This window comes from Balaenoptera borealis (assembly GCF_965194805.1).
Source record: "Balaenoptera borealis genome assembly, contig: HAP1_SCAFFOLD_172, whole genome shotgun sequence".
NCBI classification, from domain to species: Eukaryota; Metazoa; Chordata; class Mammalia; order Artiodactyla; family Balaenopteridae; genus Balaenoptera; species Balaenoptera borealis.
Genome location: NW_028123941.1, coordinates 220,454 through 243,807, shown reverse-complemented (window position 1 = coordinate 243,807; position 23,354 = coordinate 220,454). Strand labels below are relative to the sequence as shown.

At 51.2% G+C, this 23,354-nt stretch overlaps 1 long non-coding RNA gene and 1 pseudogene across 2 annotated transcripts in view; both read right to left on the bottom strand.

Moving 5' to 3' along the window:
• The window catches only part of LOC309621273 (UBX domain-containing protein 4 pseudogene), a 176,061-nt pseudogene that overhangs the window by 16,766 nt on the left and 135,941 nt on the right, over window positions 1-23,354 (bottom strand). The window lies entirely within an intron of this gene.
• Window positions 4,442-5,823, bottom strand: LOC309621280. The gene is made up of 2 exons (XR_014239891.1): window positions 5,361-5,823; window positions 4,442-5,092 (listed from the first exon to the last, which is right to left on the bottom strand). It is a non-coding gene; the product is annotated as an uncharacterized lncRNA (long non-coding RNA).

Below are 23,354 nucleotides of genomic sequence, written 5' to 3'. Positions count from 1 at the left end.
ACACCACGCCAATATATGTCTCTCTGGCATAAGGATTATTTCAGTCTCATTCAAAAAAAGAAAGATAGAAAAAACTGAGTAGAGACTGACCTTTTATGAAGGACATTTATAAGGAAATCTCCATTTGTAACGGAGTGTCCCTCTTTGCACCAGAAATAGAAGGATGATTAAATCTCAAGTCACTCTTATCAACGGAGAAGTCCCGACTTAAATCTGCATACAATACCTTTGCTTACTGTGCTTTGCATGATAACCTGCCACTATTGGCTTCCCCCCTTCCCCAAGGTCTTTTGTTTTTATCTGAAGATGGTATTTGGTATTTAAGGTGATGGCTTTGGCCATTTCAGGGAGTGACTCAATTTTTCTGGGTAGCTCCCCTGTATACAGGAGGTATACATGCTGTTAAACTTCTGTTTTTCTACTGTTAATCTGGCTTTTATTAGACGGCGGGGGTGGGGCTCAACCAAGAACCTAGAAGGACAGAGTGAAAATTGTTTTTCCTCCCATACACATGCAATGGAATACTACTCAGCAGCAGGAAGGAATGCACCATCAGCCCATGGAAAGACATGGATAAATCCTCAGTATATACTGCTACGTGAAAGCATCCAGGCTGAGGAGGCTGCACACAGTATGACCCCATTGGTGACACTCTGGGAAAGGCAAAGCTACACAGATGATAAGCAGATCATGGGGTGGGGGTTTGAAGCGTTCCATGTGACACTCTAGGATGGATACCTGTCACTATGCATTTGTCTAAGCCCACAGACGTGTGTAGCCCAAGGGGCCAATCATAATCTATTCAAATTTAGTTATTTACAGTGTAGGGGTATTACAGGATGGAATACTCAAGGTGACCAAATCTAACTGTATTAGAAATGCATGGAAAAATCTCACTGTAGGGGATGGGATAAAAGGTGCTGACCTAAGTTAACTGTGGAAATGAACACAATCTCTAAACTAAATGCAAAATGTACACAAACAGTGGACTTTACTTTATGGAGTTCTTTCCAGGGTGTAGCAGCTAACAATTCTGAAACCTCTGCACATGTAATCTGGAAAGGAGCAATGCATAGGTAAACGGCAGATAGTGGGCACCAAGCTTCTCATTGTGGGAGTGGGAAGTTACAGATAAGCAAGGGGAGAGCCTCTGCCCTCATAATACTTGGCTGAGCTTCCTGGGAGGATGGTGTGGGGAGTTCACTGGCCATAGGACATGCACAGATCTTTACACTGGGAAGGCTGTGAAGACATAGGAAACTCACACCCCATCTTTCCAACCATACCTGCTGCAAACACTCAGCCCTCTGTAATCAGCCAGTTGCACCTTTTTAGACATTCTTGCCCCCAGGCACATAAAGGAGCGTGAGGGTCTTGCATTACCTCTAAGCTGTCCCAGAATCCAGGCCCTGGGGGATGGAGCCAGGATGGGGGTGCCTGGGCTCCTGACCAGCAGGTGAGAGGAAGGAGGAAGACCAGTCCGGAGGACAGAGGTTCCCTCAAGTCTGTGAGCCCTGGAGCCCTGATCGGATTCACCCCCAGTGGGGACATGGGTGGGGCCTGCAGTGGTTCTGTTTTCCACCCGGGCCCCTTTGATGAAACCATGGCAGCAATGGGCCCAGAAGTCTCCTGGTGGTGTTTCAAACTGACACAGCAGTTTTACAAAGGAACAGGAGAATGAAGCTGAGCTCCTGACGGCCACTTCTTCTGGCTCTGAGTTGCTTCTGTCAGGCCCACAGACACATCCGTGGAGTCTGCTGTAACCCACCTTCCCCAGCCTGGTCTTTCCTCTCCCTCCCTGCGATGAGTCCCGTGACATTTCCAGCCCGGACCCCTCTCCCAGGCCAGACACCTCTGTCCAGTCACTGCACCCCCATCTCACCTTGGGGGCTAGCAGGGCCCTCAGGGGACCGGGATCCTGCAGCTCCCCACACCCAGGAGCAGCCCCACCTTCCCTGGTTGCTGAGCCCAGACACCGGGTGTAACCGAGCAGGACCCTACGGGGCCTTCCCAGGACAGACCCACCCCCCCATATCCTCTGCTGTAGCTCCTCTCTGAAGTACCTGGATAACAGCATCTGATGCACGCTTCCTGAGTTGTTTTACAGACTTCTACCAGATGGAAGACATTAACTACTGTACTTGATGATCAAGAGCCCCCAGACCTACTGGCACCTAAGGATTGATACTGTTCACCACCCTGTTACCTCACCATCAACCAACCAGAGAATTGTGCACCAGCTGATCTCATACCCTGCGACCCCCTCCTCCAAATTCACACTAATTCCCCTCTACACCCACAGCCCTGGCCCAAGCCCGATCTAGTGCCTGGTTCCTCCATCAGGCCCTGACAAATCTCCCTGCCCCCACAGTGCGTCTCACATCCCACCCCAACGTGGTCTTTCTGAAGCATAAACGAGACTGTGACTCTCTCCCACATGTAATCCCCAAATGTTTCCCCACTTTCGCTAGGGTATCTGCTGGGAGAGACATCTGCCAAGGCCCTGAGAGTCCCCGGCATCCCTACTAGGCTGGTGGCTCTTGGTTCCCTGATACTGAGCACCTCAGCCGGCCAGGAGACACGGCAGGAAACCCCAGAACTGCTCACCTCAGGATGGGGCTGGCACTGCCGCTGCCTGATCAAAGAGAGCAGAGAAGGGTTCCCCAACTGGGACACAAACAGTGCACGAGTGGCCTCTCCCTTAGCTATCGCATGATCCCCATGGGACCTGAGGGAAGGAAGGACCGAGGCACACTTGGTTCCTAAGGAGGATGGGATAGGCTCAGTCACATCCCCCCAAATTCACATGCTGAATCCCTAAACCCCGGGACCCCAGGATGTGGCTGTATTTGGAGATGGGGTTTTTAAAGAGGTGATCAAGGTAAAATGAGGTCACTAGGGTGGATCCTAATCCAATAAGACTGATGTCCTACCAGAAGAGATTAGGACACAGAAGATCATGTGAGAAGATGGCTGTCTACACACCAAGAAGAGAAGCCTCAAGGAAAAACCAGCCTGCAGACACCTTGATCTCAGACGGCATCCAGGACTAGGAGGTAGGTCTGTTGTTCAAGCTCCCCGGTCTGTGGTGTTTGTTATGGCAGCCCCGAGCAGACTCACACACAGGGTAAAGAAGGTCTCACACTAGATAGCCCACTCTCCATTCCCCTGTATGTGAGTTACAGTAGCCTCAGGAACTGAGGAAGGTGTGCCCGAGGAAAGGCACAAGATATGAGATTTTAGGCATAACACGACTGCACTGATATCTTTTTTTTTCCTTTTTTAAAGATTTTTAAAATCTTTATTTATTTTATTTTTGGCAGCGTCAGGTCTTCATTGCTGCACACGGGATTTCTCTAGTTGCGGCGAGGGGGGCTTCTCTTCACTGCGGTGCGCGGGCTTCTCATTGCGGTGGCTTCTCTTGTTGCGGAGCACGGGCTCTAGGCGTGGGGGCTCAGTAGTTGTGGCACACGGGCATAGCTGCTCTGCAGCATGTGGGATTTTCCCGGACCAGGTCTCGAACCCGTGTGCCCTGCATCCGCAGGCAGATTATCAACCACTACACCATCAGGGAAACCCCATGACTGCACTGATCTTAAACGAGCCTGATCTACATTCACACGAGATGGTTTTGTCCTGTATATACACCCACATTAGCACCTTCAGTCTCAAGGGCAGACCTTTGTCTTCACCACCTCCACTGAGAGCATTACCTTAATCTGCTCTGAACCACCTCCTATAGGATTTCCAGAACCACAAAGCATCAGAGACTGCATGCTGCTGTGTAATCATGTTTCACAGGACCAGAGGCTGTGCGCCAGCTTCCGGGTGACCCTGCCACAGCAGAGCCGCCCAGCTGTCCACCAGAACCCACGTCCCTTTCTCCTGTTCACAGCCAGCCTGCACCTCCCAGCCTTCCCACCCATTGCAGCTCCAAATGGAAGTGATGGAGGTGGTGAGGACCTTGGCCAGCCTGTGTCCTAGGATGGAGGGCATGGTGCCATGTGGTCACCCCATCCCCTGCTGGTTGGAGCCCTCCACCTGAAAGCAGGGAAGAGAAACAAGGAGGACAGAGCCTGGGCCCCGACCCCCACCTGCCCTGAACTATCACATGAAGGGAACACAGACATCTTGAGCATCAGACTATTTTGGGGGGACACTTTGTTCCAGTAACAAACCTTTGCTTTAAAAACCAAGGTGCTTTACAGATCCCTCCCCAACTGTAACAGAAAGTGAGGCTTAATTTCATCATAGAATAAAGTTATGAGGAATTTACAGGCCAAAGAAACTTAGGTTTGGGATACTCAATTAGTGAAGAATCTAAACAGAGTTTGGGCTTGGAGCAGTAAATTAAAGAAGTACCAAGTGTTGTTCATATAGGCTTCTGCACCTTTCACATGAGAGACTTATTTCCTGCTTTCAAGGAGATAGAGAGTCAGAGTGTCCCTCTTGCATCAGCCATTTATTAAGGAACTGTAATTCAAAATAATTGATATGCCATTGTGGAGCACCCCTCCCTGAGACCCAACAATACACAGAGGTGGGAATACATGCATATATTTCCTTGCATTATCAGCTGAGCACTTTCAGCTCCTATATGTAACTTTTTCATAACATTCTCTAGTAAAAGGAACCAGAGCTCTTTGAAATTATGGCTGACACTAGGACTGACACAGTAAATATATGAGCCAGGACAATCTTGAATCTTATATCAGAAAAGAAGGAAGTATCAAGAAAAAAAATCCACAGAGTGGAATGATGTCAAAGGAAAACAGGAGCCAATGGAAAGAGCTCTCAATAGCCAAAGTAGGAATGAACTTAGCAACAAAATCTGGACTGCTGGCTTATAACAAAAAGTTAAAAAAACAAAGAAAACAAACAAAAAAAACTGTCCACAGGTGTCCATGCTGGTAAAAATAAGTAACTGCATAGGGTTTTGTTTGTTTGTTTGTTTGTTTTCATCAATAAGGTTGAATAGAAATCTCCTATGTGGAAGTCCCAATAATTGATGTGGACACTCAGCCATCCATGGATTGTGGAGGTGGAGATAACTCCTGTCTCCATAAGTGCTGCTTCCCAAAGTAGCTTCCTCCTGAAGAAGACACACAGTACGGAAGTGGGAAAAACTTAACTTCATTGTGGGGAAATCTGACAAACTACCTCAGCCAGGTGACCAAAGTTAATAGTAACAGTGATAAGTTGCCCTGAGAGCCTGTTCCCTTGATATAAAGTGATGAGAAAGCACTTTACCTCTGTGATCTGCTTACTCAAAACGCATAACTCAAGCCTAATCCTGAGAAAAACACCAAGTAAATTCCAATGCGGGACAGTCAACAAAGTATCTGACCAGTACTCCTCACCAATGTCAAAGTCATAGAAACAAGGACAGTCTGAGAAACTGTGAAAGCCCAGAAGAGCCTAAACAGACATGATGACTAAATGTCACATGACACACTGGATGGCATCCTGGAAGAGAAAAACTTAGAATGAAGGAAACCCAAATGAAATATGGATGTCAGTTAATAAGTGACAATTCAGATGAAAACTAGAATGAGAAACCTATTGCATCACACTAGAAATCTAGAGGAAATGGGTAACTTCCTAGTAAAAACACACATTAACAAAATGGAACATAACAAAGGAAAATACAAACACAACAGTTAAGCCACCAAAAGACCTCTTCCCCCTTTTGCTTGTCCTTCCATTGTTCCGGGATTTCGCTCTCCTGGGACAGGGAAGGAACAGAGACACAGCAGTCTGGCAGTTCCCCTAAGTTCGGACCCTGCTCAGTGTCTTCATCTCTCCCAGCCATGCCCCATCCAGTAGGGCACCCGAGGGAGTCTCAGGGATTATTCGTTCTGATGTATCAGCTATGACATTTTTGATTCCAATGGACTGGACACACTTACTAAAGTAAAATAAAACATTATTTTTAAACGATAGAAATAAATTAGTAACTGCAAGAGACAGGTTTAAGAGTGGATTTGGACCTGGCAGTTCTGGTGGCTCACTCTCTTGCAGTGTGATCTGGTCTCCCTCCAATCCTTTGTGCTGCTAAATGCCTTTGGGTGGCCCCATGCACAGGAACACTCTCTCTCACTGCATCCAGGGCTTCCAGAAACTGCAGGCGACACCCACTCAATGTCCATTTTAACAGAAAAGAAGAGGTTCAGTTAAGGTCAGGGGCTGTGGTCACCCATCCAGGGCTCTTGCTGTCCTCCCTTGATGGCAGGAAGCTCTTCCACTAGCTAAAATAGCAACTTTGCTGTTGGTGGTAAACTCAAGACTCTTGCTTTGGGCATCGGGGCCTCACATCAGAGGCTGGCCCTGATTGCCAGTGTACCTCAAAAGGCACACAGACTTCATTCGTGTCCCTGGGAGGTGGGAGCCCAGGAGTCACACCTGCCCTCTGACTATATTAATCACCCATCTCCACAGAACACATTTGCTCATTTCCCAGTCTCTGCTCTCTCCTTTACAGAGAACAGAAACCAAACGGTAGGTGGTAAGGAAACTGTTACTCAGCGGAGCAGTGTCTCAAGGATGATTCTATACCGTGGAATCCACAGTTGGCTGGCTTTCCGGAGGCCGCAGGGATTGGGCCCGGATGCACGTGGCTCCTGGAGACCACGTGGCCTCAGAGTGAAAACACCAGCTGGGAAGCCACTTGCTCCCATACCTTTGATTTTTAATGAGTATGAATGTCAAAGGTTTGCAACAACCCGAAGGCCAGAGGATTGCAGGGCCACGGTCTGCTGTATGCTGCTTGTGGCCAGGGCCACACTCAATGTCTGGAGGGTTACGTCCTCTCGGAAGGCTGAGAGGCTATGAGGGAGGAGGCCCTTTTCTCAATCACATGGATGTAGGGAACTGAAACATCCCAAGGGGCCGTCTACGCTGCCCAGGTAGCTGTTCAATTGCCCAGCAGCAAGGTCAGCACAGCGATTGGCCACAGGGGCTTGACAGGGCCCAGGCAGGCCTAAGCTGGAGGACCACAGATGCCTGCCTGGATGGTCAGGGGTCAAGGGATACTCTGAGATTTTATTATCTACTACTGCCCACTCAAATGGGACGAAGGATGCAGCCAGTCCTGAAGGGCACCACCAGCCCTCAAGAAAGCAGCATATGGGGGCTGGCAGCGCTACAGCCTTGCATGCGTGCCAACATGTCCCACTCAGCGCACTGCGTGTCAGGGCTGGGCTGGAACCTGGGTCCGGCCCCACCCTCCCCAGGTTGGCGGCGGGGGACCTTCCTGACTTCTGAGGCCCTCCACAACCACAGACTGAGGTTAAGTTGGCGATGAAACAGCCAGCAACCAGAGCAGACATTTCATTCATCTTCTTTAGAGTCCAGGATGCGGAGAGGAAGCAGAGGCGGAGCAGAAAACCAACAGTACAGCTCGACCCCGCGTCACTTGTACCAGGTGAGTCCCGTCCATCGTGCAGGCTCAGATAGAAGAGAGAGGGGAAGGCGAAGCAGGCCCGTTAGACCGTGAACACTAGGTGTGTAAAGTATGAGTACTTTCTGGTTTTCTTTATATTTACAGGAATTTCTATTTTTCAATCATTAAGATACACTATTAGTAAAATAAAAAGATTAAAATTGTGTACACCTTTTCACACGCCCCTCACTAAATGTGAATTCTCTAGAAGGTACACATCTTCTGAAATCTCTTCTTACAAGAGTCACGGATTTACTTACTAAAAGCTGGCTGGAATCAACACAGGTGACTTTGCAGTTTTAGGATTGCCTGGGTCCGTGGCTTGCTGGGCTGCAGTTCCTACTTTCCAGCTCTGTAAGATGCAGGTGGAGAAGCAAGGGTGAGACCTGTCTCTCTATGAGCTGTTCAGCTAGGACTCTGAGGTACCTACCTTGTGCAGCACGTGGTAGCAGAAGCACGGGTCACAGCAGGAACAGAGTACTTGGTCTCGGCCCTTAGATGACCCAGAGCGGACATTACATACTCAGCCAACAACCAGAAAAGAGAGTCCCTTTATTAAAAAAAAGAAAAAAAAAAGACATTCAGCCAGCACCTGGGGTTCACCCAGGCCTGCTCTGACCTTCTGTTCCCCCTCTAACACAGGCCAACGAGATAGCTCTGGGCAAAGCTGTGTCCCCACTCACCTCCCACCCACCTCAGTCAGGTCTTGCTGAACCCAGAGCACCAGGAATGCTGACCATCCTTGCAGTTTGGGGCCCCAAGGCTATAAGCTCACCCCAGTGGGCCAGCTCTCTGGGGTCCTTCCGGCACACTCCCGAGGGGAGTGATGGGGACGCAGCTGGAATCTGAGTCGCACAGTCTGCTCATTTCACCTTCACTCATTACGAAAAAGGTCTTTACCCATGAAACATTCACCCCACTTTTGGTCCTTTAAAAAAACAAATTTTCTTAGGAACTATTACACCAAAGTATCTTCCGGAAAGCAAACGTTCAGCAATAAGATTTACTTCAGTACAATTTCATTTTATGTACATACAAGTGTACTTAAAGAGGACCATGTATAAAATGAGATGCCTAGTTTGCCATTTCTTTGAAGTCTGAGGCACCTGAGGTTTATGATTGTTCCTTTCATAGAGTACTGTATTCCCGCCTTTATCTCCAGACCCAAGGATGGGGAACAAAGGTGAAACAGGTCTGCACACTGCAAAATGTCTTCAGAAATCTGCAAACCCAGCTTCTTACAGGAGTTAAAGGTTAAGGACCAGGACAATGAAAGGGTGTGTGGGGGAAGGAATAGCAAGTAACCAAAACAAGGTGTCTGCGACCAGCCCACCTTCTCTGTCAGGAGCTGCACCTGGAGCTGGTCTCTGTGTTTGGGGAGCCCTTGTGCTTCACAGAAGCAATGCTGAGCCAGGGCGGAGCAGCTGGCCACAGACACCACCTGCCCAGTACCCACTCTCAGTCCTGAGCTAAGCTTAAACCATAATTACATTTATTTACTTATTTACTGTGACAGGCAACGTGCTCAGTACTTGGAGTGACTATATTCCCCCCCATTTTATTGTTTTAAACCACTTTATGAAGGTATCATTGACATACAGAAAGCTGTACATGATTAATACATGCAACTTTGTGAGTATGGAGACAGATTACACCCATGAAACCATCACCACAATCTACACCGTAAACATATGTGTCACTCCAAAGGCGTCCTCCCGACCTATTCATTCCTTTATTATTATTCCTATTATCATCATTCTTTGTGTGTATGGTAAGAACACTTAAGATAGGAGCCATCCTCAGTAAATTTTAAGCACACAATACAGTATTGTTAACTACAGGCACCATATTACACAGCAGAACTCTAGAACTTGTTCATCTGGCATAACTGAAACTTTGTGCCCTTGCACTAGCACCTCCCAATTTCTCAGGGACTCAGACGGGGTGACCTGTTGCCTCGGGCCTTGACAGCTGGGAGGAGGCAGAGCCTTGGCGTCTTCCTGCTCTGTCCAGAGCTACGTGCGGTCAGCAAATGCTCTGCCCCTGGCCGCAGCCCCTTGCTCACACGCCCTGGTGTAAAACCCCAAGTTTAGACCCCAGGCCACCCATGCATGAGTGGCAGAAACCCTTCCCCAGGGACCTCCCTCTGCCTCCTTTTTCTAGTCTTCTCCCTCCCTCCCTCCCATGCCTCTCCTTGCTTCCCCGTGAAGAAGGAGCTGGTGGAGAAAAGCAAAGCCCGGCAGCTACAATGACACACACACACACACACACACACACACACACACACACACACACACACACACAGTGCTCCCTGCGGTGAGGGCTGCTCTGAGTGGTCGGTGCATTCACACATTAAGCCTCATGACGACCTCGGGAGGGCAGTCCTCACTGTTCCCCCATTTCACAGATGAGGGCCCGAGGCAGAGGACAGCAGTAGCTCATCCACCCTCACACAGGATGAGGCCCAGACACCCCTAACCTGTGGCTCACCTGGCTCCAGCCACAGCCGCCTCGGGTTCTCGCAGACTCTGCTGGGTCTTTTCCACAAATCCCTTCGACACCTACAGGCTCTTAACTAATCTACGAGGGCAAGTTACTCAAGTTCATCTGAAAAACACCCCCCCGCAGGCTTCTAACCAGCTATGAGCAAGGGAAAAACTGAAGACAGATGGGAGAGCCCAGGTTACAGAAGAGGTTGAAGCAGCTGCTTCGTTGGCACAGTAGGAGAAGGGAGAGCTTGGCAAGGAAAAGAAGGTGCGTGGCTGGGAAGGAGGGGCGTGTGGACCCTCTCAAATCCCCGTCCTCCACTCAAGCACAGACTTGGACCAAGCCCAAAGCAATGTGAGGACTCTGCAGTCAACAGGTTGAAGAAGGCGTACACCCTGGACCAAGGCCAAGTGCCAGCCAATGTCTTCAGAAGGGAAGAAAAATATAAAGTAGGTAGCTCTGCTTGGAGTCTTTGAGATTGAGCTGCGAGGGGCAGACCCCAGCATCATGCCACTCCAGCACATGTTCATGCCCAGAGGTACATTCTTCATGGGGAACTGTGGACATTTGTGGAACATATCTTCCCTTTTTCTCCACAGAAGAAGAACCTGAGAGTCAGAGAACTGAGATATCCCGTGGAGGAGCACACACCATTTACAGGTTGTAAATAGCTTCAGGAGGTCACCACTGCTGACCAAGCCCCAGCTGCATGTGCATTTAGGCACACAGGTGGGTCAAGAGTCAAGCAGGGTCCTTTTGCAAAGCTGCCTCGCTAAGCTTCCACTCTAATAAGGTTTTGGTTACAGAAATGCATACTCATGGCAGAAGTTTTTAAAATGCAGAAGATAACTGAGAAGTAAAAATTCCCTGTTCTTCCCTCCCAAGAGATACCGCCACTAACCTACTGATCCATCCATCTCCTTTCAGCCTCAGGCTGAGCCCCTCTGACCTGGACGTCAGTCTGGCGTGGACACCACACCCCGCACGACCTCTCGATGTCCAGTGCGGAGTGGCCAGCGTGCTGGGGCTTGGGGATGGGGTGGTCTGCGCCTGGGAGAGCCTTCTGAAGAGGGCAGCTCCGAAAGGCACAGGCCGCGGGGCACGGTGTGAGGCTGTGTCTTGGTCACACCTCTGCTGCTGACCAGCGGGTCCTGGAGCCTCGCGACTCAGGGGCGCTCCGCACCGCAGCCGCCACCTCGCTGCTACTCGGCCTGATTCGTCTCTTTCTACCCCAAATACCACCCTGTGCATTACCAGTGACACCAAGACCAAGCCTGCTAGCGCCAAATCCAGCAATCCCTCCTCCTGGCTTTGCAGACCCTGCTCTACAACAGCGGGGAGCGCGGGGGTGAAGCGCACTCTGCGTGCACAGAATTCAGGGAGCTAACGAGGCCCTCAGGCCCCGACCCCTAAAGCCAGGGCACTGGGTCACTCACCAGCAGCGGACAGCAAAAGGCCCTTAAATCGGAGCAAGCTACAGGAGAGGACCATCGCCCCCTTGTGGGCAGGAAGGGGGTTGGGCTGTCTCCTGAGCTCCTCCTGGAGGCCAGCATTGCCACATGCATAGATTTCTCATCCTCAGCACTGCTGACATTCTGGGCTGAATCGCTCCCTGCGGTGGGTTTTGTCCTGGGCTTTGCAGTGTGTTTAGCAGTGTCCCTGGCCACTGGCCACTAGCCCACCCTCCAGACATTGCCAGGTGTCTCTGGGGAGGGAGGGTAAACTGTTCTGTTCAGGGATCCCTGCACTCACCCTGCCGCTCCGGCCAGCCCAGGGTCCACCGCGCCTGCAGGACTCACCTCCTAACCAGGCATACCGGGGAGGGGGGGCGGGGAGGGTACAGGCTGGAGTCTCTTCTCCCCCAGAGTTGGCATCCAAAAATCCTAACTGCTGATTCTGCAACTCCCATGAGGTTGACATTTCTCCCCTCTCTTATCAGGGGCTTGAAAACAATTTCTCTCTCTGTGGTTTCATTATTAAATCCCTTTTCTTTCTGATGAAAATGCCTTTGGTCCCTAAATACATAGAAGTTTAAGATTTTAAGTGTACTGCTACTTCTATTTTAGATACTGATGACTATGAGGGCAAACCTAGGCCTTTTGGGAAACATTTTTCTGGGTCTATAACATGTTTCCTTTTTGATACTGGGGGGCTCGGGTAGCAGTTTGGGATGGATTATTTGAAGCCAAAGATTTGAGGATTGCATCCTTACACCTGCCTATTTGCCCTCTCAGTCTCCATCTGAAACGAGCCTGGATACATGGAAAGTGTGGACCTCGGCAGCCAGGATCTCAGTGAAGGGACGCCGCTGGCTGAGCTCTGTCCGTTCATGTGAAGGGCAAACTGCTCACTACTGAACCTCTCCACCTTGGACCAGGTGTCGCATTGCAGGGAAGGTACAACCTACAGACACTTTTATTGGCAGACCTCTTTAAAGATTTCAAAGTGGGGCCACATGGTGTACGTTTGTTGCCAGGATTTCGCCATGCATACGGGAGGGTAGCGCTGTGGTGCCCACCTTACAAATAAAGAAAGCTGAGGCGCACTTAAGTGGCTTGCCCAAGTTGACCTAGATTCTGGTCTTTCATGGGATGCCTGCAGGACACACAACAGGAATATAAGGCCTCTACACACTCCCAACACCTCTGATGAGATGGCTTCTGCCGTCAGGCCCCCATTTCCCAGCGGACACGTAGCACACTTACACGTGCTTCCTAACAAGTGAAAAGAGACACGAGCTACACACTGGGCACTTCCCGGAATCAGCATCTCTACACGGGGTGTTCTGTGTGTAGCGAACTGCCTCAACTAAGGAATGCCTGAGTTAGGCCTCTGGGCCTGTGCTTGCTCCAAAAGCCTGCAATGTAACACGAAGAAATGTGCTTTACTCACAGTTGGAACGCCAGCCGACGTTCCCTTGGAGGCAGGGTGACTTCAAATAGTAAGTCCTAGAAGGAATGCTTAGCAGAGTGCTTTTTCAGTAGAGCTCACAATAAGGCAATGAGGCACAATTCCATGGCATGTTAGATGGGGTAGAAACGTTTTCCTAAAGCTGCTGGAGTGCTGAAGAAATCTAGTTCTCTCAAGTAAGAGTGTAGCACGTTGCCCTTTGCTCGGCATACACAGAAGGCATCTGAAGGGCCAAATGACCTGGCTGTTGCTCAGCAAACATAGAGGGGTCTGGGGGTACTCAGGGATCTGTAGGGAAAAGGTTGCCAAACAGGGGGCTTAGGAGTCCGGAAAAGGGTACTTCCTCTAAAATAAAGCAGAAGAGTGACTAAGACATCATGGAAGCAGCTGCAAGACTCCCTTTCTGCACGGCTACTCACAGCATTACCTCGAGGCTAGTACTCACGTTGAGTTTCCCTTTAGATCTAGAGCGCGGCAGGATGAGCAACGCCCCGGCGATGGAAGCACCCACCTTAGCTAGAGAAAACTCATTTTCTTCCTAGAGCCATGCCTACGGTGGCTAGTGGCCTGTCAACAGCAGTCAATTTCAAGTAGCTTCAAGGCAGCATGAATGGAGCTTTCCAAATGGGAAAGCAAGGCTAGTTCCATCAGGCCCCCATTTCCACGGGCACACGCAGCATACATCCCTGTGCTTTCTAACAAGTCCAAAGAGACACAGGTTACCCAGTGGTTCCTTCCCTGAATCAACTCCTCAAAGCAGGGTGTTCTGCAAACAGCAAACTGCCTAAACCAAGGAAATCCCCAGCTAGGCCTCCAGGCCCGTGGCTCTTCAAAAGCCTGCAGTGTTACACGAAGAAATGGGCTTTAGTTGCAGTCGGAACGCAAGCCGACATTCTCCTGGAGGCAGGGTGACTTCAGGCAGGGGGTCCCAGATCGAATGCGAAGCCGAGGGTTATTCTCGGTGCAGCTCAGACTAGGGCAATGAGTCACACTTGAACGGTATGTTGGACCTGCTAGAAAGGTGTTCGTCGACCTGTGGGAGTGTTGAGGAAATCACGCTCTCCCAAGAAAGAGTGCAGTCTGTTGCCCTACACTCGGCATACACAGAGTGGCTCTGAAGGGCTACGGGCCTGGATGTGGCTTAGCAGGCCCATGGGGGCCTGAGGGTACTCAGTGTTCTTGCAGGGAATAGGGTGCCCACGCGGGGTTCCTAGATGTCCTGCAAAGCGTACTGACGTTAAAACAATGCAGAACACCGGCTACGGCCTCCTGGAAACTGCTGCACGCCTCCGCTTCTGCATGGAAATTCAGGGCCTTACCTCGAGACAACTGCTCACGCTGAGTGTCCCGATAGCGACACATCATGGTAGGATGTTGACTTTCTCCTCAAGCAGAGTGACGTCAGGTACGAGGTCCTCGAAGAATCCTAAGCAGAGTGTTTTCTCATGGCAGCTCAGACGGGGGCCATGACGAGCATTTCCATGGCACGTCGCACTGGCTAGAAATGTGGTCCTGAGGCTATTCCAGTGTTCTGGAAATGTAGCTCTCCTTAAGGAACGAACAGTGTGTTGCCCATCACTCGGCATACAGAGAGGGCCTACGAGGGACCGACCATTGGGCCTCGATGTTGCTCAGTAGGCCCACAGGGGTCTGGAGGTACTCACTGATCTTGGAGGGAAAATGATGCAAACCCGAGGGGCCTAGGAGTCCTGAAAAGGGTAGTTCATTTAAAATAAAGCAGAACAGGGGCTTCCCTGGTAGCGCAGTGGTTGAAAATCTGTCTGCCAATGCAGGGTACACGGGTTCGAACACCGGTCTGGGAGGATCTCACAGGCCGCGGAGAAACTGGGCCCGTGAGCCACAACTAATGAGCCTGCGAGTCTGGAGCCTGTGCTCCGCAACAAGAGAGGCCGCGATAGTGAGAGGCCTACGCACCGCGATGAAGAGTGGCCGGAACTAACGGCAACTGTAGAGGGCCCTAGCACAGACACGAAGACCAAACATAACAATCAATCAATCAATCAATAAATCTAAAAAAAACAATAAAAAATGAAAAAAATAAAATAAAATAAAGCAAAACAGCGACTAAGACTTCATGGAAAGAGCTGCATGCCTCCCTTTCTGCGCGGCTACACAGGGACTTACCTCGAGGCCAGTACTCACGTTGAGTTTCCCTTTAGCTCTAGAGCGTGGCAGGATGAGCTCCACCCCGGACATCGAAGCACCCGGCTTACATAGAGAAAACTCATTTGCTTCCTAGAGCCATGCCTACAGTGGCTAGTGGCCTGTCAACAGCAGTCAATTTCAAGTAGCTTCAAGGCAGCATGAATGGAGCTTTCAAAATGGGAAAGCAAGGCTAGTTCCATCAGGCCCCCATTTCCACGGGCACACGCAGTATACATCCTTGTGCTTTCTAACAAGTCCAAAGAGACACAGGTTACCCAGTGGTTCCTTCCTTGAATCAACTCGTCGAAGCAGGGTGTTCTGCAAACAGCAAACTGCCTCAACCAAGGAACACCAAAGCTAAGCCTCCGGGCCCGTGGCTCTTCAAAAGCCTGCAGTGTTACACGAGGGACTGGGCTTTAGTTGCAGTCGGAACGCAAGCCGACATTCTGCTGGAGGCAGGGTGACTTCAGGCAGGGGGTCCCAGATCGAATGCGAAGCCGAGGGTTATTCTCAGTGCAGCTCAGACTAGGGCAATGAGTCACACTTGCACGGTATGTTGGACCTGCTAGAAAGTTGTTCGTCGACCTGTGGGAGTGTTGAGGAAATCACGCTCTCCCAAGAAAGAGTGCAGTCTGTTGCCCTACACTCGGCATACACAGAGTGGCTCCGAAGGGCTACGGTACTGGATGTGGCTTAGAAGGCCCATGGGGGCCTGAGGGTACTCAGTGTTCTTACAGGGAATAGGGTGCCCACGCGGGGTTCCTAGATGTCCTGCAAAGCGTACTGACGTTAAAACAATGCAGAGCAGCGGCTACGGCCTCCTGGAAACTGCTGCACGCCTCCGCTTCTGCATGGCAATTCAGGGCCTTACCTCGAGACAACTGCTCATGCTGAGTGTCCCGTTAGCGACACAGCATGGTAGGATGCTGACTTTCTCCTCGAGCAGAGTGACTTCAGGTATGAGGTCCTCAAAGAATCCTAAGCAGAGTGTTTTCTCTTGGCAGCTCAGACCGGGGCCATGACGAACACTTCCATGGCATGCCGCACTGGCTAGAAATGTGGTCCTGAGGCTGTTCCAGGGCTCTGGAAATGTAGCTCTCTTGAAGAAACGAGCAGTGTGTTGCCCTTCACTCGGCATACACAGAGGGCCTCCGAGGGACCGACCTTTGGGCCTCGATGTTGCTCAGCAGGCCCACAGGGGTCTGGAGGTACTCACTGATCTTGGAGGGAAAATGATGCACACCCGAGGGGCCTAGGAGTCCTGAAAAGGGTCCTTCCTTTAAAATAAAGTAGAACAGGGGCTTCCCTGGTGGCGCAGTGTTTCAGAATCTGCCTGCCAACGCAGGGTACATGGGTTCGAGCCCTGGTCTGGGAGGATCCCACAGGCCGCGGAGCAACTGTGCGCGTGAGCCACAACTACTGAGCCTGCGCCTCTGGAGCCTGTGCTTTGCAACAAGAGAGGCCGCGATAGTGAGAGGCCTACGCACCGCGATGAAGAATGGCCCCCACTTACCGCAACTGGAGAGGGCCCTAGCACAGAAACGAAGACCCAACATAACAATCAATCAATCAATAAATCTTAAAAAAAGAATAAAAAATGATAAAAATAAAATAAAATAAAGCAGAACAGCGACTAAGACTTCAAGGAAAGAGCTGCATGCCTCCCTTTCTGCGCGGCTACTCAGGGACTTACCTCGAGGCCAGTACTCACGTTGAGTTTCCCTTTAGCTCTAGAGCGTGGCAGGATGAGCTCCACACCGGCCATCGAAGCACCCGGCTTACCTAGAGAAAACTCATTTTCTTCTTAGAGATATGCCTACAGTGGCTAGTGGCCTGTAACCAGCAGTCAATTTCAAGTAGCTTCAAGGCAGCATGAATGGAGCTTTCAAATTGGGAAAGCATGACTTCCCTGGTGGTGCAGTGGTTGAGAATCTGCCTGCCAATGCAGGGCACACGGGTTTGAGCCCTGGTCTTGGAAGATCCCACATGACGCGGAGCAACTAGACCCGTGAGCCACAACTACTGAGCCTGCGCGTCCTGAGCCTTTGCTCCGAAACAAGAGAGGCCGCCATAGTGAGAGGCCCGCATACTGCGATGAATAGTGGCCCCCGCTTGCTGCAACTAGAGAAAGTCCCCGCAAAGAAACGAAGACCCAACAAAGCCATAAATAAATAAATAAATAACTTAGGATTTCTTTAAAAAAAAAAAATGGGAAAGCAAGGCTAGTTCCATCAGGCCCCCATTTCCATGGGCACACGCACCATACATCCCTGTGCTTTCTAACAAGTCCAAAGAGACAGAGGTTACCCAGTGGTTCCTTCCTTAAATCAACTCCTCGAAGCAGGGTGTTCTGCAAACAGCAAACTGCCTCAACCAAGGAACGCCCAAGCTTAGCTTCCGGGCCCGTGGCTCTTCAAAACCCTGCAGTGTTACACGAGGAACTGGGCTTTAGTTGCAGTCGGAACGCAAGCCGACATTCTCCTGGAGGCAGGGTGACTTCAGGCAGGGGGTCCCAGATCGAATGTGAAGCCGAGGGTTATTCTCAGTGCAGCTCAGACTAAGGCAATGAGTCACACTTGCACGGTATGTTGGACCTGCTAGAAAGGTGTTCGTCGACCTGTGGGAGTGATGAGGAAATCAAGCTGTCCCAAGAAAGAGTGCAGTCTGTTGCCCTACACTCGGCATACACAGAGTGGCTCTGAAGGGCTACAGGCCTGGATGTGGCTTAGCAGGCCCATGGAGGCCTGAGGGTACTCAGTGTTCTTGCAGGGAAAAGGGTGCCCACGTGGGGTTCCTAGATGTCCTGCAAAGCGTACTGACGTTAAAACAATGCAGAGCAGCGGCTACGGCCTCATGGAAAATGCTGCACGCCTCCGCTTCTGTATGGCAATTCAGGGCCTTACCTTGAGGCAAGTACTCTCGCTGCATGTCCCTTTAGTGACACAGCATGGTAGGATGCTGACTTTCTCCTCGAGCAGAGTGACTTGACGTACAAGGTCCTCAAAAACTCCTAAGCGGAGTGTTTTCTCTTGGGAGCTCAGACGGGGGCCATGATGAACACTTCCATGGCACGTGAAACTCGCTAGATATGTGGTACTGAGGCTGTTCCAGTGCTCTGGAAATGTAGCTCTCTTTAAGAAACGAGCAGTGTGTTGCCCTTCACTCGGCATACACAGAGGGCCTCCGAGGGACCGACCTTTGGGCCTCGATGTTGCCTAACAAGCCCACAGTGGTCTGGAGGTACTCACGGATATTGGAGGGAAAATGATGCACACCCGAGGGGCCTAGGAGTCCCGAAAAGGGTACTTCCTTTAAAATAAAGCAGAACAGGGGCTTCCCTGGTGGCGCAGTGGTTGAGAATCTGCCTGCCAACGCAGGGTACACGGGTACGAGCCCTGGTCTGGGAGGATCCCACAGGCCGCGGAGCAACAGGGCCCGTGAGCCACAACTACTGAGCCTGCGCCTCTGGAGCCTGTGCTCCGCAACAAGAGAGGCCGCGATAATGTTAGGCCTATGCAACGCGATGAAGAGTGGCCCCTACTTACCGCAATTGGAGAGAGCCCTAGCACAAAAACGAAGACCCAACATAGCAATCAATCAATCAATCAATAAGTCTTAAGAAAACAATAAAAAATAAAAAAATAAAACACAATAAAGCAGAACAGTGACTAAGACCACATGGAAAGAGCTGCATGCCTCCCTTTCTGCGCGGCTACTCAGGGACTTACCTCGAGGCCAGTACTCACGTTGAGTTTCCCTTTAGCTCTAGAGCGTGGCAGGATGAGCTCCACCCCGGCCATCGAAGCACCCGGCTAACCTGGAGAAAACTCATTTTCTTCCCAGAGCCATGCCTACAGTGGCTAGTGGCCTGTCACCAGCAGTCAATTTCAAGTAGCTTCAAGGCAGTATGAATGGAGCTTTCAAAATGGGAAAGCAAGGCTAGTTCCATCAGGCCCCCATTTCCACGGGCACACGCAGCATACATCCCTGTGCTTTCTAACAAGTCCAAAGAGACACAGGTTACCCAGTGGTTCCTTCACTGAATCAAATCCTCAAACCAGGGTGTTCAGCAAACAGCAAACTTCCGAAACCAAGGAAATCCCCAGCTAGGCCTCCAGGCCCGTGGCCCTTCAAAAGCCTGCAGTGTTACACGAGGAACTGGGCTTTAGTTGCAGTCGGAACGCAAGCCGACATTCTCCTGGAGGCAGGGTGACTTCAGGCAGGGGGTCCCAGATCGAATGCGAAGCCGAGGGTTGTTCTCAGTGCAGCTCAGACTAGGGCAATGAGTCACACTTGCACGGTATGTTGGACCTGCTAGAAAGGTGTTCGTCGACCTGTGGGAGTGATGAGGAAATCAAACTGTCCCAAGAACGAGTGCAGTCTGTTGCCCTACACTCGGCATACACAGAGTGGCTCTGAAGGGCTACTGGCCTGGATGTGGCTTAGCAGGCCCATGGAGGCCTGAGGGTACTCAGTGTTCTTGCAGGGGATAGGGTGCCCACGTGGGGTTCCTAGATGTCCTGCAAAGCGTACTGACGTTAAAACAATGCAGAGCAGCGGCTACGGCCTCATGGAAAATGCTGCACGCCTCCACTTCTGTATGGCAATTCAGGGCCTTACCTTGAGGCACGTACTCTCGCTGCATGTCCCTTTAGTGACACAGCATGGTAGGATGCTGACTTTCTCCTCGAGCAGAGTGACTTCAGGTACGAGGTCCTCGAAGAATCCTAAGCAGAGTGTTTTCTCATGGCAGCTCAGACGGGGGCCATGACGAACACTTCCATGGCACGTCACACTGGCTAGAAATGTGGTCCTGAGGCTGTTCCAGTGCTCTGGAAATGTAGCTCTCCTTAAGGAACGAGCAGTTTGTTGCCCTTCACTCGGCATACACAGAGGGCCTCCGAAGGCCCGACTTTTGGGCCTCGATGTTGCTCAGCAGGCCCACAGGGGTCTGGAGGTACTCACTGATCTTGGAGGGAAAATGATGCACACCCGAGGGGCCTAGGAGTCCTGAAAAGGGTACTTCCTTTAAACTAAAGCAGAACAGGGGCTTCCCTGGTGGCGCAGTGGTTGAGAATCTGCCTGCCAACGCAGGGTACACGGGTTCGAGCCCTGGTCTGGGAGGATCCCACAGGCCGCGGAGCAACAGTGCCCGTGAGCCACAACTACTGAGCCTGCGCCTCTGGAGCCTGTGCTCCGCAACAAGAGAGGCCGTGATAGTGAGAGGCCTACGCACCGCAGTGAAGAGTGGCCCCTACTTACCGCAATTGGAGAGAGCCCTAGCACAAAAACGAAGACCCAACATAGCAATCAATCAATCAGTAAGTCTTAAGAAAACAATAAAAAATAAAAAAAATAAAATAAAGCAGAACAGCGACTAAGACCTCATGGAAAGAGCTGCATGCCTCCCTTTCTGCGCGGCTACACAGGGACTTACCTCGAGGCCAGTACTCACGTTGAGTTTCCCTTTAGCTCTAGAGCGTGGCAGGATGAGCTCCACACTGGCCATCGAAGCACCCGGCTTACCTAGAGAAAACTCATTTTCTTCCCAGAGCCATGCCTACAGTGGCTAGTGGCCTGTCAACAGCAGTCAATTTCAAGAAGCTTCAAGGCAGCATGAATGGAGCTTTCAAAATGGGAAAGCAAGGCTAGTTCCATCAGGCCCTCATTTTCATGGGCACACGCAGCATGCATCCCTATACTTTCTAACAAGTCCAAACAGACACAGGTTACCCAGTGGTTCCTTCCCTGAATCAACTCCTCGAGGCAGGGTGTTCTGCAAACAGTGAACTGCCTCAACCAAGGAACGCCCCAGCTAAGCTTCCGGGCCCGTGGCTCTTCAAAAGCCTGCAGTGTTACACGAGGAACTGGGCTTTAGTTGCAGTCGGAACGCAAGCCGACATTCTCCTGGAGGCAGGGTGACTTCAGGCAGGGGGTCCCAGATCGAATGCGAAGCCGAGGGTTGTTCTCAGTGCAGCTCAGACTAGGGCAATGAGTCACACTTGCACGGTATGTTGGACCTGCTAGAAAGGTGTTCGTCGACCTGTGGGAGTGATGAGGAAATCAAGCTGTCCCAAGAAAGAGTGCAGTCTGTTGCCCTACACTCGGCATACACAGAGTGGCTCCGAAGGGCTACTGGCCTGGATGTGGCTTAGCAGGCCCATGGAGGCCTGAGGGTACTCAGTGTTCTTGCAGGGGATAGGGTGCCCACGTGGGGTTCCTAGATGTCCTGCAAAGCGTACTGACGTTAAAACAATGCAGAGCAGCGGCTACGGCCTCATGGAAAATGCTGCACGCCTCCACTTCTGTATGGCAATTCAGGGCCTTACCTTGAGGCACGTACTCTCGCTGCATGTCCCTTTAGTGACACAGCATGGTAGGATGCTGACTTTCTCCTCGAGCAGAGTGACTTCAGGTACGAGGTCCTCGAAGAATCCTAAGCAGAGTGTTTTCTCATGGCAGCTCAGACGGGGGCCATGACGAACACTTCCATGGCACGTCACACTGGCTAGAAATGTGGTCCTGAGGCTGTTCCAGTGCTCTGGAAATGTAGCTCTCCTTAAGGAACGAGCAGTTTGTTGCCCTTCACTCGGCATACACAGAGGGCCTCCGAAGGCCCGACTTTTGGGCCTCGATGTTGCTCAGCAGGCCCACAGGGGTCTGGAGGTACTCACTGATCTTGGAGGGAAAATGATGCACACCCGAGGGGCCTAGGAGTCCTGAAAAGGGTACTTCCTTTAAACTAAAGCAGAACAGGGGCTTCCCTGGTGGCGCAGTGGTTGAGAATCTGCCTGCCAACGCAGGGTACACGGGTTCGAGCCCTGGTCTGGGAGGATCCCACAGGCCGCGGAGCAACAGTGCCCGTGAGCCACAACTACTGAGCCTGCGCCTCTGGAGCCTGTGCTCCGCAACAAGAGAGGCCGCGATAGTGAGAGGCCTACGCACCGCAGTGAAGAGTGGCCCCTACTTACCGCAATTGGAGAGAGCCCTAGCACAAAAACGAAGACCCAACATAGCAATCAATCAATCAGTAAGTCTTAAGAAAACAATAAAAAATAAAAAAATAAAATAAAGCAGAACAGCGACTAAGACCTCATGGAAAGAGCTGCATGCCTCCCTTTCTGCGCGGCTACACAGGGACTTACCTCGAGGCCAGTACTCACGTTGAGTTTCTCTTTAGCTCTAGAGCGTGGCAGGATGAGCTCCACACTGGCCATCGAAGCACCCGGCTTACCTAGAGAAAACTCATTTTCTTCCCAGAGCCATGCCTACAGTGGCTAGTGGCCTGTCAACAGCAGTCAATTTCAAGAAGCTTCAAGGCAGCATGAATGGAGCTTTCAAAATGGGAAAGCAAGGCTAGTTCCATCAGGCCCTCATTTTCATGGGCACACGCAGCATGCAACCCTATACTTTCTAACAAGTCCAAACAGACACAGGTTACCCAGTGGTTCCTTCCCTGAATCAACTCCTCGAGGCAGGGTGTTCTGCAAACAGTGAACTGCCTCAACCAAGGAACGCCCCAGCTAAGCTTCCGGGCCCGAGGCTCTTCAAAAGCCTGCAGTGTTACACGAGGAACTGGGCTTTAGTTGCAGTCGGAACGCAAGCCGACATTCTCCTGGAGGCAGGGTGACTTCAGGCAGGGGGTCCCAGATCGAATGCGAAGCCGAGGGTTGTTCTCAGTGCAGCTCAGACTAGGGCAATGAGTCACACTTGCACGGTATGTTGGACCTGCTAGAAAGGTGTTCGTCGACCTGTGGGAGTGATGAGGAAATCAAGCTGTCCCAAGAAAGAGTGCAGTCTGTTGCCCTACACTCGGCATACACAGAGTGGCTCCGAAGGGCTACTGGCCTGGATGTGGCTTAGCAGGCCCATGGAGGCCTGAGGGTACTCAGTGTTCTTGCAGGGAATAGGGTGCCCACGTGGGGTTCCTAGATGTCCTGCAAAGCGTACTGACGTTAAAACAATGCAGAGCAGCGGCTACGGCCTCATGGAAAATGCTGCACGCCTCCGCTTCTGTATGGCAATTCAGGGCCTTACCTTGAGGCACGTACTCTCGCTGCATGTCCCTTTAGTGACACAGCATGGTAGGATGCTGACTTTCTCCTCGAGCAGAGTGACTTGAGGTACAAGGTCCTCGAAAACTCCTAAGCGGAGTGTTTTCTCTTGGCAGCTCAGACCGGGGCCATGACGAACACTTCCATGGCACGTCGCACTGGCTAGATATGTGGTCCTGACGCTGTTCCAGTGCTCTGGAAATGTAGCTCTCTTTAAGAAACGAGCAGTGTGTTGCCCTTCACTCGGCATACACAGAGGGCCTCCGAGGGACCGAACTCTGAGACTCGATGTTGCC